Below are 13,741 nucleotides of genomic sequence, written 5' to 3' on the forward strand. Positions count from 1 at the left end.
CTTTTGTTGTTCTGACAGTTTTTATCTAATTGCAATGAAAAGATGCAATTCAGGCCTAGGACAGAAAGTGGAAACAGATCTCATTGTAGGCCCATGATAAGAGAGTTAGACAAGTTTGAATGTTAGTGTTTAGTTTAAGGGAAATATAAACCCATCAATTGGGGGCTGGGGTTGTAGCTCAGTGGTAGAGTGCTCGCTTAGCATGCATGAGGCACTAGGTTCAATCCTCAGCACCACATAAAAATAAAATAAAGATATTGTATCCATCTAAAACTAAAAAATAAATATTAAAAAACCTATCAATTGATTTTAGAGTTGTAATAGAAATAATAAAACATGAAAGCTGTCATTATGGATGATGGTTTTTTTCCTATGGCTCTTAGTAGTTTTTACTGATTCTGATAGGTATACATGTATCATAAATAAAAGTAAACATGTCAACCACATTTGCTTCTGTAAAGGGAGATTGAAATACCTGAACTCTCTTGTTATTTTACTTTTATTGATTTTGTTCTCTGTATAATAAGATTTCAGGGAAGGCTTGGGTATAAAAGGAACATTAATTTCCTAATGCATAAGCTTGCATAGAAATCTCAGCTTTTCAAAGGGTAGTAGATCAAAATGGAAGATTGTTTTTCAGGAGTCAATATTCTTGTCCTTTTCCATCCAGGGAAGTGGATGGGGAGAAATATCACAACATATGTTTTCACCTTCTTTCACAGTGTCCTCAAGTAAGTTTAGTATTTCTTTCCTCTTGTCATAGTTACCTGCCAAGGCAAATGCATAGGCCAGCAGTGCCTTGGTGTAGACATGGCTGCCACGGGACCCTTCCTCTGTTAGTGCCCAGGCTGACTTCAGGCAGATTAGGCATTGCAGAAAACAGAGTGCTGTGAAGGGAGAACAATGTTATTCTGAGTTATGTGAAAAGAGCAGGTACTGAAATAAAAGAGATTATAGGATAGGTGATACCAGTACTTTTCAAATCAATCAATCAATCAATCAATCAATCTCTCTCTCTACTTATCTATCATCTATCATCTATCTCCATCCATGCAGTCTCTCTTTGACCACCATTTTAGAAATCAGTCCTTTTTTTGGTACTGGGGATTGAACTTAAGGGTGTTTTACCACTGAGCTATATCCTCAGCCCTTTTTTATTTTTTTTATTTTGAGACACGGTCTCACTAAGTTGTTTAGGTTCTTGCTATATTGCTGAGACTGGCCTCAAACTTATGGTCCTCCTGCCTCAGCCTCCTGAGTCACTGGGATTATAGGCACATACTACTGTTCCCACAAGAAATCATTCCTTTTTGTTTGTTTGTTTATTTAGTTTTTTTATGTGGTGCTGGGGATTGAACCCAGTGTCTCATGCATGCTAGGCAAGCTGTCTACCACTGAGCCACAACCCCAGCTTTTTTTTTTTTAAGTGCTTATATTAGTACATTGTAGTGACATGTAATAGTGGGATTTATTTTGATAAATCATACATGTATGAACTTTAATTTGCTCCATTTCATTCCTTAGTACTTCTCTCTCCTCCTCTTCACCCTCCTCTTCTTCATCTTTTTCTACTGATCTTCCTTCTATTTATCTATTTATTTTCAGTTGGTGCTTTATTGATATACATAAAAGTGAAATTCACGGTGGTATACCTGTACATGTACACAGTGTAATTTTGTCAAATTCATCCCATTTTTCCTCCCCTTTCTGATTCATCTTACTCCCTCCTCACTCTCCTTCTTCTACTTCACTGGTATTCCCTCTATCCTTGTGATATCTGCGCCTCCTCCTTTTCCCTCTGACTTTGCTCTAGCTTTCACATAGGAGAGAAAACATTTGACTTCTCATTTGCTGAGTCTGGCTTATTTCACTTAGCATGATGCTCTTCATTTTCATTCATTTACCAGAAAATGCCATAATTTCATCTTTCTTTTTGGCTGTATATACCATGTTTTCTTTATCTATTAATCTATTGAAAGGCACTTGGGATGGTTTTATAACTTGGCTATTATGAGTTGCACTGCTATAAATATTCATGTATCTGTATCCCCATAATATGCTGGAAATCACTCCTTTTTAAAAATTATTTTTTATTTAAAATGTAAGCTGATAAGAACAGAGTTAGAGGACATTTGTTTTGGGTTAGTTTTGGAACACATGCACATTTTTATTGGACAGATCCTTTTTTCTTTTCTTTCTTTTTGATGCTAGGAATTAAACGTCATGCATTGCTAGGCAAGACACTCTACCACTGAACTATAATCCCCAACCCAAGTGCCCCTTCCTGATGGAATTTGGAAAATGCAAAAAGTTATTTGGCATGTGGAGGAGTGGTGTAGCCACAGGTCAAAAGATTTCATAGTAGTCTGGGAAGATGGAGAAGTAATATTGTACATAGAGTTACTGGGAGTGGAATCTCCAGAAGGGCAGTGGTGATATAGGCAGAGAGGGTGACTTCATCTTTTATGCCACCCTCTAAATATAAAACAGAGAAAGAGATTAATTCCACTTTAGGAAACACTTTAAGATGTTTTTCTCTTCTTATGGCCAATCTTTACACTTCTATGATTCTTTGGAAGTTCTTCTTAACTACATCCTCATTGTATAAAGTATATTATCAAACTAGGTTCCATTTCTTTCTCTTCAATAGTATGTGGATTTATTTTCCTACCTGTTGCCCTTGCATATTTTTCAGTCTTTTTATTTTGGAATTATTTTCTCCCTTCTTCTTATGTATCTTCATTCTTAGAAAAATTATCAAGGGTTAGTGAGTCATTGTGTTTGTGACTAGCTCACAGAAGAAATCACCTTCATAGCATTGTTTAATAGTGATCCAGAGCTCTTGAAACAGCCATTGTCCTTCTGCTTCTTGGAGAACCAGGTGAGGGCTTGGGTAATGTGCATTTCATTGATAAAGATGAAGTCTTAAGCTTGGGCAAGAGTCTTGAGCACAAAAACTGTAAGCCTGATGAAAGACCAAAAGTGGGGTGATAAAGATATTTGTTTTCTTGGAGCATATTCATATGCAGGCTTCATGAGGGGTCCTTTCAACACTTTTGAGTCAGTATGAGGAATTCTGAGTACTTAGAATTGGGGGATCACACTATCTATCTATATCTATAGATATAGATATTTTCTAGTCTTAGTTTCTAGCACCTCTGGATTCTGGAAAATAACTTAAGTACCTAAAATTTTTATTTATGATGAATCTTTGAGAAAAATGTTGGGAGTCAATGCAGATAAACCTTGAGGTAATCTTAGTTATGCAAATTATTTGTGCAACCTAGGGACATTTATTTAATAGTCCTAGATATCAGTTTCTGCTTCTATAAAACGAGGTTCTTAATATCTAGATTACAGGTTGCCTTGAAGAACAAGGGTTGTAGAAAGTCTGGCACATGCCTTTTTCTTACCAAATATTGCCTTGATTCTTGCCATTTTGATCCCCAAAGGTGCTGTAGGAGCCATCTTGATGTTTGTATTTCAGCTATTTCTGATAACTTAGAACAGAAAGTTTTTAGATGTTTAATGAAGTATCATTGACACATTAGAGTAAGACAGGATCCCTATATGTACAGGTTGATGATGGAGAAGCCAGACAGAGCCACTGATGTGCCCTGGGTGCTTCTGCATGCAAGACCCTCCAAAAGAGTCATCACTATGACACTGAGAGGTCTTTCCCACTGAAAGGTAATTTTATTTGTGGAAAGAACATTTACAACAGCAAAGTAAACTTTCTGTCTCTTACTTACCAGCACTGAGATAGCCTATGGCTTTAGATTTGATCTCCTGGGTCAGCTGTTGGGTTTCATTGAGATATTTCAGTACATAAATGTTAGGAGCAAAAAGGACCATGTTCTGTTTTACACAATCATAGGGCATCTGGAGAAGATTTTGTGTATTTTTTTTTTTTATGGCAGAACCTAATGTCACTTGAAAATGAGACAAGACATCAGAACAACTATTATCTTCAAGAACAAAATAGCAATTTACTTAGAGTCCCTTCTAAAATATAGCTCCTGTGAAGATTTTTTTTTTTTTTTGGTACTGAGGATTGAACCCAGGGGTGCTCAACTACTGAACTATATTCCTATCCCTTTTAGAGAAGGACATACAATCAATCAACAAGTACATGAAAAAATGCTCACCATCTCTAGCAGTCAGAGAAATGCAAATCAAAACCACCCTAAGATACCATCTCACTCCAGTAAGATTGGCAGCCATTATGAAGTCAAACAACAACAAGTGCTGGTGAGGATGTGGGGAAAAGGGTACACTTGTACATTGCTGGTGGGACTGCAAATTGGTGTGGCCAATTTGGAAAGCAGTATGGAGATTCCTGGGAAAGCTGGGAATGGAACCACCATTTGACCCAGCTATTGCCCTTCTTGGACTATTCCCTGAAGACCTTAAAAGAGCGTACTATAGGGATACTACTACATCGATGTTCATAGCAGCACAATTCACAATAGCTAGACTGTGGAACCAACCCATGGATTAAAAAAATGTGGCATTTATACACAGTGGAGTATTACTCGGCACTAAAAAATGACAAAATCATGGCATTTGCAGGGAAATGGATGGCATTAGAGCAGATTATGCTAAGTGAAGCTAGCCAATCCCTAAAAAACAAATGGCAAATGTCTTCTTTGATATAAGGAGAGTAACTAAGAACAGAACAGGGAGGAAGAGCATGAGAAAAAGATTAACATTAAACAGGGACAAGAGGTGGGAGGGAAAAGGAGAGAGAAGGGAAATTGCATGGAAATGGAAGGAGACCCTCATTGTTATACAAAATTACATATAAGAGGATGTGAGGGGAAAGGGAAAAAAAAAAACAAGGGAGAGAAATGAATTACAGTAGATGGGGTAGAGAGAGAAGATGGGAGGGGAGGGGAGGGGGGATAGTAGAGGATAGGAAAGGTAGCATAATACAATAGTCAGTAGTATGGCAATATGTAAAAATGTGGATGTGTAACCAATGTGATTCTGCAATCTGTATACGGGGTAAAAATGGGAGTTCAGAACCCACTTGAATCAAATGTATGAAATATGATATGTCAAGAGCTTTGTAATGTTTTGAACAACCAATAATAAAAAAAAGAAAAAAAATATTTTTGTTTAGAGACAGGGTCTCACTGAGTTGCTAAGTGCCTTATTACTTTGCTGAGGCTGGTTTTGAACTCACAAACCTTCTGCCTCAGCCTCCTGAGCTGCTGGGATTACAGGCATGTGCCACAGTGCCCAGCTATGTGAAAGAATTTTAATTTGAATGTAGGGTCAAATATTTTGAAACCTAAATGTATACTAAGGACACAGAGATATTAGAAAAGCATTAAAGAGGTGAAATGCAATTAAAAAGTTCTACTTAGAAACAAACAAACAAAATAGATGTGGCAGGCCAATGGGTTGTAGCAGTGGCCATTGTTAAAGTCCTCCAGGAGCTGAATGAGTCACCCAAAGCAAAGAAATAGACTCTGGCTGAATCTTTCACTATTTTTTTTAATTTAAAATTTTATTTTTTAGTTATAGGTGGACCTTTTTTTTACTTTATTTTCTATGTGGTGCCGAGGATCAAACCCACTGCCTCATGCATGCTAGATGAGCGCTCTACCACTGAGTCACAACCCCAGCCCTATCTTTCACTACTTTTGGTGGGAGCTTCAGGGACAATTTTTCAGATATTCCGGTACCTTGATAAATAAACAAATCAAATGCATAAATGATTATGTGTAATGTTTATTTCCTAAGGCCAATTGTTTTATAAATGCACCTTTATATTTTTTTCTATTTTTTTAAAATTTATATAGGGCAGTGGAATGCATTACAATTCTTATTATACATATAGAGCACAATTTTTCATATCTCTGGTTATATACAAAGTATATTTACACCAATTCGTATCTTCATACATGTACTTTGGATAATAATGATCATGACTTTCCACCATCATTTATAACCCATGCCCCCTCTCTTTCCCTCCAATGCCTCTGCCCTATCTGGAGTTCATTTATTCCTCCCATGTTCTCGCTCCCTATTCCACTATGAATCAGCCTCCTTATATCAAAGAAAACATTCAGCATTTGGTTTTTTTGGGATTGGCTAACTTCACTTAGTGTTATCTTCTCTAACTCCATCCATTTACCTGCAAATGCCATGATTTTATTTTCTTTTAATGCTGAATAATATTCCATTGTGTATATATGCCACGTTTTTTTTATCCATTCATCTATTGAAGGGCATCTAGGTTGGTTCCACAGTTTAACTATTGTGAATTGTACTACTATAAACATTGATGTGTGCTGTTTTTAAGTTCTTTGGTTATAGACCGAGGAGAGGGATAGCTGGGTCAAGTGGTGGTTCCATTCCCAGTTTTCCAAGAAATCTCCATACTGCTTTCCATATTGGCTGTACCAATTTGCAGTCCCACCAGCAGTGTTATGAGTGTATCTTTTTCCCCACATCCTCGCCAACACTTATTGTTGTTTGTATGCATAATAGCTGCCATTCTGACTGGAATGAGATGATATCTTAGAGTGGTTTTGATTTGCATTTCTCTATTGCTAGTGATGATGAATATTTTTTCATATATTTGTTGATTGATTGTATATCATCTTCTGAGAAGTGTCTGTACAGGTCCTTGGCCCATTTGTTGATTGGGTTATTTTTTTTTTGGTGTTTAGCTTTTTGAGTTCTTTATATACCCTAGAGATTAGTGCTGTATCTGATGTGTGAGGGGTAAAGATTTCCTCCCAAGATGTAGGCTCTCTATTCACCTCACAGATTGTTTCTTTTGCTGAGAAGAAACTTTTTAGTTTGAATCCATCCCGTTTATTGATACTTGATTTTAATTCTTACACCAAAGGAGTCCTATTAAGGAAGTTGGGGCCTAATCTGACATGATGGAGATTTGGGCCTACTTTTTCTTCTAATAGATGCAGTGTCTCTGGTTTAATTCCTAGGTCCTTTATCCACTTTGAGTTGAGTTTGTGCATGGTGAGAGATAGGGGTTTAATTTCATTTTGTTGCATATGGCTTTCCAGTTTTCCCAGCATCATTTGTTGAAGAGGTTATCTTTTCTCCAATGTATGTTTTTGGCACCTTTGTCTAATATAAGATAACTGTAATTGTGTGAGTTAGTCTCTGTGTCCTGTATCCTGTACCATTGGCCTACAAGCCTATTTTGGTTTCAGTACCATTCTGTTTTTGTTACTATTGCTCTGTAGTATAGTTTAAGGTCCTATATAGTGATGCCACTTGCTTCACTCTTCTTGCTAAGAATTGCTTTAGCTATTTTGAGTCTCTTATTTTTCCACATGAATTTCATGACTACTTTTATCAACAAATACATGAAAAGATATTCATCATCTCTATTAATTAGAGAAATGCAAATCAAAACTACTCTAAGATTTCATCTCAGTCCAGTCAGAATGGCAGCTATTAAGAATACAAACAACAATAAGTGTTGGTGAGGATGTAGGGAAAAAGGCACACTCATACATTGCTGGTGGGACTGCAAATTGATGTAGCCAATATGGAAAACAGTATGGAGATTCCTTGGAAAACTGGGAATGGAAACACCATTTGACCCAGCTATCTCTCTCCTCGGTCTCTACCCAAAGAACTTAAAAACAGCATACTACAGGGACACAACCACATCAGTGTATATAGCAGCAACCTAGATGCCCTTCAATAGATGAATGGATTAAAAAATGTGGTATATGCATACAATGGAATATTATTTAACGCTAAAAGAGAATAAAATCATGGCATCTGTAGGTAAATGAATGGAGCTGGAGAATATAATGTTAAGTGAAGTTGGCCAATCCCCAAAAAACAGATTCCGAATGTTTTCTCTGATTTAAGGATGGTGATCCATAATATGCTGTGGGTTCGGGGGAATAGGAGGATTAAATGAACTCTAGATAGGACAAAGGGGAAAATGGGAGTGAGAGGAAGGGAGAGAGCGTAGGGGTTGGAAAGATGGTGGAATGCAATGGTCATCATTACCCTAAGTACATGTATGAAGACACGAAGGATGTGACTCTACCTTGTGTACTACCAGAGACATGAAAAACTGTGGTCTGTATGTGTAATATAAATTGTAATGCATTTCTGCTGTCATATATAACAAGTTAAAATCAAAATAAATAAATAACAAAAAAAGAAGCTCTTTCAGGTGTAATTTGATTTAAAACACTGACCTTTAGTGCATTTCTGAGTCTTTGGAGTAAGATATATAGCAATAATATGTCTCCACAATATATTCATTTTAAGGAAGAAACAACTAGTATAATACAGTTTTATACAAGTTTAAGTGGAACTATAAAAAGAGGTACAAAGTTTTTGAGGATTTATGTTATTAAATAACATCAAAGAGGCTGAGAGTGTGGTTCAGTGATAGAGCACTTGCCTTAGCATGTGGGAGGCCCTGGTTTCAATTCCCAGTACTGAAAAAAAAAAACCAAAAACTGAAATCATGTCAGGGGCCAAACATGTCTTTTATTATGTGAATATGTCCCCCCACTGTTTTGTTATAGATTTTTCTAAATGATTAATATTGCTTGATATCTGATTAAAAAATGTAGAAGAAATAAATTTATTTTTCGGTATTGCCTCTATAGCAATCTGGTTCTCTGGGTTACTGCTGCTGATTTCAGGTTAGTTGAAGTAAAAATCCCATATAGTCAACTTTTCCTTGCTCCATACTACTACTCAAACCATTGACACACAATATAAAAGACTCACCAATGCGTGCACTGGGTGCAAAGTTCTATCCACACAGACAATTCAAAACTTATCTAATATAGAGAAAATGTCCTAGTGAGATCCAGAAATCCAGGCCTTTTGAGTAACATGCTAAGAAGCACATCTCCTCATTTCTGGAGTTGGCCCACACGGAGCTTCATACCTGACTGTCCTGGCTCATACATGGGCTTGTCTGACTGGACAAAAACAAGTGCTTTCTGTGCTTTTTACCAACACTGTGGGCTTTTTCTGAATTCATGGGTTGGTCCCTTTATTTGAATAGAGTGGAATGCTTCCTCCTCAAAAGGTGACTTTACTTCAAATACAAACCAAGAAGTGAAAAATTCTGCTCCATTTGTGTACAGTGAATCAAAGAACTTTCTATTGTCATGTATAGCTAATTAGAACTAACAAGACATTTAAAAAATGAGGAAAAACAAAAAAGGCGAGGCTCTTGGTAGCTGAGAACACAAAAGGTCATGAGATCCTTTATCATGTCTCCCTCTGGAGGCCTTAGCATTTATTCTTCACCTGTCCTCCTTCTACATCACAGGAAGGTAGGTGGGGGTTCCATGAATTATTACCCGAGTAAAAGGTAAAGGATAGTAAGTCATAAAGAATTGTAATAAATAGAAACCAAATTTCTTGTGGCTCAGTAGTAGCAATGGAAGCATGATCAACTTTGTAGATTAAATATCACCTTAATTAAAAAGTAAATCCAACCCTGAAAACCATGGAAGAGGAAAAAACATAATACACTAATGATGATAAGAATACGTCTTGAGGATGGGTTGCCCAAAGGAAAAACTAGAAGTTTACTCAGGGTGTCAATTACATGTGAAAGATAAAGGCCTTATTAGTTCTGGTATTATTTCAGTTTGAACCTTCTTAATAGAAACTATTCTTATTTAGAAAGTAACGCATACTTTCTCTAGGTTTTTCTTTGAAAACTACTGATGTCTTTCTAAAATAATTCTCTGATACTGAAAACTAATCTCCCTGCCTCTCCATTAGGAATATGTACGTATGGTTAAAGAAAATAAAACTGGGATAGGTAGTTTGTACTTATAGTAAAGGAGATTTCAGGTGTGGCCATGGGAGGAGACCAGCACCATATACTACCTGGAAAGGAAGGCATTCAGGTCAGTCGAGGACATATATCATTGTCCATGACTGTGGTTTCCCATCACAAGTATTACCATCCTTTGTTCTTCCCCTGAGAAGGTAGGTTGACAGCACAATATTATGACTAGTGACAAGAAAATTGTTCTATTTCTTTCTTGGTACTGGCAATAATTCAGTTTAGTCAGTGATATCCCACTCAAGGTAGGTTCTAATGACATGATAGTTTTATGTGCTTCCCTACTAAACCTTTAGCACTCAAATTCCTGAGCTTCATTTTTTCTAAATTTAATTTTTTAAAAAGTAAAATATGAAAGGAATGATTATTTTCTGCATTAAAACATTCCAAGAAGATTATTCTCAATTGCCATATTTAATTCTTGAAAAATAACCCAATGCCCTTTTTATATTCAGATTCTCCTCATTCCTAGATTTATAACATTAAATGTTCAGTTCAGAGTTTTATCATTAACCCAATTCACAACTGAGAAATGGTGAGTTTTCTTCAGTGGTTATTCTCCAACCCCTTCCTAATATCTGAGAGGTTTTGTCCCTAAATTGTCCATTGCCGCAGTCTGGCTGGGCACAAAATCATGAGCCACTCATAGCCTTGTAGATTCAAACAGCAATTCTTTATTCCCGATCTCACACTGGCCCTCTACAAACACGTTCTGGGGAAATCCACGTTCTCTGCCCAAATACTCTCTGAATCCCGGGAGAACTCAACCGGAACTACAGGAGCGGGCATGCCTGAGGCAGCAGGATACGCCCTATTCCCAGCAGGGTACACCTTAAACCTGGAACCACCCTAAACCCAAGGAGAGCCCTAAACCCTGATCCGCCCTGGTCCTTGAGCAAGGTCACCTTACATGCAATGTCACTGCAAAATGTCCAAGGCAAGTCCATTTTACCACGAGTCCTTCCTCTAAGCAACATGGGGTACGCTGGCAAGGAAATTGTCATACCTACTTGGCTAATAGCTCTCAGCAGTCCATAATTCAGCACATCACTTCTATCTCTGAAGGATGCTAAATATCACCAGATTATTTTCTTTTTTTGCCTGCTTTAAAATCAAATATTCTTGTTTTACTGATTATAGCAAAGAGAAAAGTAATGTGACAGCAAAATTCTTGATAATGTGTTTATTTTTGACACCAATAATAAGCTGTATTGAGACCTCATATTTTTCAAGGTACTTTGATCCTAACAACAGCACACATACATGATAGTGTCATTTCATGGACACAGAGACAGGCTCAAAGAAGTCTGACCTGCCCAAAGTCTTACCTGCTTCAAGTTATAGCTCTAGTCTTAACATATAATTCAATCATGAGTGTCAAAAATTTAAATATTTGGTTTTAAAATTACTGTGTTTAGATGATTTCAACACAAAGAATAGCTCTTGAACACTGGAAGTTTAGGTCTCAGTGACAGACTATGAGAAGGTAGTCTTCCTAAATCAAATAATATCTCACTTTAGTCACAGTAATTAATAAGAGTTGGGGAAAGGACTGTATAGACTCATATAATATTAAATTTGGAAGGGACATTCAGGAACACGGATGGAGAGAGTAGAATGGTGATTACCAGAGTCTGGGTGAGGAGGTAGGGAATGGGGAAATGTTGGTCCACTCTTACAAAATTGAGGATGAATATGTTTGGGATATCTATTGCACAAAGAGTGACTAGAGTTGATTATAATATACCATATATTTCAAAATTGTTTAAAAGAGTAAATTTTAAATGTCTTACCACAAAAAATGATAACTAAGTGAGGTGATAGCTATGTTTATTGCCTGTAGTTAATCATTCCACATTGTCCACATGTATCAAAACATCAAATTTTACCCTACACATAATACAAAGGTTATTTGTCAGTTAAAAGAAAAAAAGGGTATAGATAGAGATTTTAGGGGGGAAATGGCATTGGAATGGTGATGATTCAACAAAGAGGGGATGATATAGAAGGGCCGTGGGTAGTACTTACAGTTTTCTATGGACAGAGTCAACTGTAGGCAGGAGTGCAAGAAGAATTAGGATAAGACATGTCTACCTTTCCCCATGGTGTTGGGAGAAAGTGCAAGAGAACAGGGAATGCAGGGTCTTCCTCCTCACAATCTATCTGGTCCCAGAAATGTCTCAAATCCAGAGGGATTTATTTAAGACAGTGTTCTGTGGAAACATGAAGATCCACCCAAGGCCTCCAAAGAGAGTGTAGAATTCAGCAAGAATTTCCTGTAAGGGTCACTGATCTCACTGGTGGCCTCATGATAATCCAAGATAAATCCTAACAGGCTCAGGAGTGGTACCAGAGTAGCTGCTGTTGGTGGTGGTAAAGGCTGCAGGGAATGGAAATCCATATTACAGGTAGAATTTACTTCATTTGGCTTGGAGCAGGCTTTTTCAACCTCAGCACTATTGGACTAGGTAAATCTTCCCTGTGGTGGGTTGTCCTTTAATTGTAAGATGTTTAGCAGTATCTGCTTCTACCCACTAGAAACTGGTAGCATTCACCATATAGGCATGTTCACCTTCTCCTTCTCTGACAAAATAGCCACTTAAGTGGCTATTTTTATGGCTCTTTACATAAATAGTAAAGGGGGCTGGTTGTGTATAATGTGCAGACTAATAAACTGTTTCCTGTTACATGTTGCTGTGTCTGCAGCTCCTTCATTAGAGCAGTGCTCACTAAACTTTTCTGACATTATTGTGTACAAATAAGCTGAAGAGATTTTGTGCAGCTAAAGGTGATTGTTTCTGGGGCTGAACTGATCAAGATTTGGGACACATCTTAATTCCTCAGGATGTTAATGTACTGGCTGGAAGTGCATTAGCATTTTCCTTCAAGATCAAGTGGGCTTTTCATTTTTGCAGAGATCCTATAAAAACATTCCTGAGGGGCACTGCAGGAAGGCACATGGTTACAGAGTGTGCAACAGACCCATGAGGTGGCCTCAAGAACAGCTCGAATCCCTGAGGAGACCCTGGGCCTCATCAGCTTTAGTCGTAGGGGTAGGCTGCTTCTGATCAAGCCAAGGCCTTTGGATTCAGCATTATATTTTATGACCCTTTCTTGCAGGATGGGATAGAGTGGTCCCTGGGCAGGCAGAAGATCTACACCCTGCACGACTTGCTGTATCAGAGGGACTATGTCTCCTTGCACTGCAATCTCAAGGAACACACAGCCACCTCATTAATGACTTTACTATAAAGCAGATGAGGCAAGCGGCATTCCTTGTTAATGCAGCCCACAGTTGCCTGGCCTAGGCCCTCATGGAGGGCAAGATCTGAGAGGCAGTCCTGATGTACATGAGCTTTGTTCAGGGTCCTTTGAAAGATGCACAAAATCTCATCTGTACTTCTCACAAGGCCCAGTATAGTGAACAAGCATTACTAGAGATGAGAGGGATAGCTGCCACGGAGATCTGCAGAGCAATCACAGGTCGCATCCCAGAAAGCTTAAGAAATTGCATCAACAAGGAATTCTTTGTCACATCAGCTCCTTGGTCAGTAATAAACAAGCAAGCAATTCATCCTGAGCTCAATGGTGCCACATACAGGTATCTGCAGGGCATAGTAGGCATGGCTCTGGGAGGACTTCCTGCAGCTATGGAAGGGATCATCCCTGGAGGCCTCCCTGTGACTCACAACCTCTCCATGGTGGCACACCCTTCCCAAGCTCCCTCTCCTAACCAGCCTACAAAACAGGGGGACAATGCACAGCACCCCAGTGAGCAACAGCAGAGAATCCTGAAAGGAAATCATTCAAATAAATTCCCAAAGACAGTGAAAATGGATGAACTAGGAGAAAAGGAATTTGACAGTCTTTTTAACTAATCCTGGACAGACGCCTCGTTGATGTTGCAAGGTT

At 38.0% G+C, this 13,741-nt stretch overlaps 1 pseudogene; it reads left to right on the top strand.

Annotated features, from left to right (window-relative positions):
* Nucleotides 1–810: 810 nt before the first annotated feature.
* LOC143398344 (C-terminal-binding protein 2 pseudogene) lies at nucleotides 811–13,707 on the top strand (annotated as a pseudogene).
* Nucleotides 13,708–13,741: the final 34 nt, after the last annotated feature.

This window comes from Callospermophilus lateralis, chromosome 4, assembly GCF_048772815.1.
Source record: "Callospermophilus lateralis isolate mCalLat2 chromosome 4, mCalLat2.hap1, whole genome shotgun sequence".
Classification (NCBI taxonomy): domain Eukaryota; kingdom Metazoa; phylum Chordata; class Mammalia; order Rodentia; family Sciuridae; genus Callospermophilus; species Callospermophilus lateralis.